The sequence below is a fragment of the Helobdella robusta genome (assembly GCF_000326865.2).
Source record: "Helobdella robusta unplaced genomic scaffold HELROscaffold_7, whole genome shotgun sequence".
Lineage (NCBI taxonomy): Eukaryota > Metazoa > Annelida > Clitellata > Rhynchobdellida > Glossiphoniidae > Helobdella > Helobdella robusta.
This window is the reverse complement of record NW_008705398.1, coordinates 1524916-1527415: the sequence shown is the minus strand read 5'-3', so window position 1 is coordinate 1527415 and position 2500 is coordinate 1524916.

The following is a 2500-nucleotide window of genomic DNA, read 5'->3' as shown; positions in this document are numbered from 1 at the left end:
AGAATCAATAACAAAAATAATAATAATAATAGTAGTAGTAGTAGTAGTAGTAGTAGTAATAATAATATTATTAATTATGTTATAATTTTATAATGTCCGTTATTTATTATATTATAATTGTTACTAGTGCCTTTTCTTTGAGGAAGCTTTTGTATTTATCTATTTATTGATATGAGTATGTTTGTGTGTATGTTTATGTATGTGTGTGTGTGTGTGTATGTGCGTATGTGTGTATGCATGTTTGTGCGTGTGTGTCTATGTATGTGTGTGTGTGTGTGTGTGTAATTATGTGTGTGCTGTGTGGTTTTATACTCGTTACATAAGCTAATATTATTTTTTGCGTTATCAACAATACAATGGTAACAATATTTTTATGTTATTAATTCGTTTGTAACGCTAGAATTATATATATATATATATATATATATATATATATATATATATATATATACAACAAATACATACAATATGTTTGTATATATTTATGTATATATATATCTATATATATATATATATATATATATATATATATATATATAAAGGTTAGAAAAAGACCATAATTGATGCAATATTTGATGAAATCTATCGAATTTTTAGCGAAAAATTTGGTAGGTTTTATAAAATATAGCATTTGTATGTATATTTTAATGTATATGTTAATGTATGTTAATATATGTTGATGTATATGTTAATGTATATGTATATTTTATTCAACTTAGGTGCTTGTTACTTAGCATGTTGGCTATGATAATAAAATTACGTATCGAATGTTGTCTGTTTTGTTTGTACACAAAAATTGTATAGATGTATATTTAACGTACAATGTGGGTATGTGTTGGTGTGCATATATATATATATGTGTGTGTGTGTGTGTGTGTGTGTGTGTGTGTGTGTGTGTGTGTGTGTGTGTGTGTCTGTGTATGTATGTGTATGTTTTGTTGACATATTGTTGGTTGCTTAGCGACGGTGCACTTTAACCGGGTGCTTTGTTTGTTGTGGTGTTCTGACATTTGTTGCTTTTTAAATGCGATACGTTTTATGCGTTTGTATGTGTGAGTGTGTGTGTGTGCTTGTGTGTGTGTTTGTGCTTGTGTGTGTGTGTGTGTGTGTATCTTTAAACACTGGTGTGTGTGTTTGATTAAAGACGCCGAGTTCTTTAGTGGGTCTGGGAAGTAAAAAAATATGTCAAATTCCAGGCGTGGATTGAGATTCTTTTTTTTCTTTCATTTTTCTTTTTTTTTGTTTTTTTTTTTGTTTCGAGTGTTTTGTTTGTTTTTCTACTGCAAAACCTCTGACGATATATCGCTTAAGTAAGTTCGTCACAATTGGATCATTTATTTTTTTTTCTCGTTCATGTTAAATATATATATTTTTTTCTGAAGTCCTTCGCTTCGTCGAATCGCAATTTTTTCATTCGTAAAAAAATTCGTTTTTCGGGCTTCTTATCATGGCATGTGTTTATTCGGTGTACACACACACACACACAAACTCACACACACAAACACACACATGAAAACACACGCGCGCGCGCACACACACACACGCACGCAACATTGAATAAAATAAAAATGCGTTCATTCTTTGTTCTTACGTCTAATGAAGTTATCTCTTTGTTTGAAAAAATTGCGAAAGACACACATTTACCTGTTTTTATTGTATGTGATTGTATGTTTATTTTTTTATATGTTTTCACGTGTGTGTGTGTGTGTGTGTGTGTGTGTGTGTGTGTGTGTGTGTGTGTGTGTGTGTGTGTGTGTAGTTGTTGGCGGATATGTTGTTCATCTGTGTACGTGAACAGAATTTTTATTCAAATTGCCAGCAATTATCATCATAAGAATTGAAGAATTGAACAGCAGCTGCTCGCGAGACACTCAGAGATGAGAGTTCAGAGATGGACGAGATAGATATGTCCTAACATTTGCATGTTGCACTTTCGCATGTGGCCAGCGAAGTTCTTTTCTGATTCGAACCCGGCTCTGAAACACGAGGACTGCAACCATCACACTGTTTCGCTCCTGTGTATCAACGTATGATGACGGATACCACTGAATTTGAACCCGGCAACTATAACATACATGGGAAACAGGCATTTCTATCTTCCCACTCATGTATCTATATATTCACATCGGCATATGTATAGAGATTATTATGTATGTATAATACAAATATTTGTCTTACGCATATCACGGTTGTTTGTTTCAGCATGAATTTGAGCAAAGTATGTTTGCCATTGCTGAAGCACGCATATGCCTAGTTGTATATATACAAAGAATTGATTGTATATATATATATATATATATATATATATATATATATACAGGCGATAATGCATTTATACAAAAAGTTGTATATATGCACCAACATTGTACATACACCAACGTTTTAAATACACCAACTATGTATTGCATATACACCAACATTGTATACACAGCAACTTTGTATATACACCAACATTGTATGCATACAAAAATTGTATGCATACAAACATTGTATGTATACA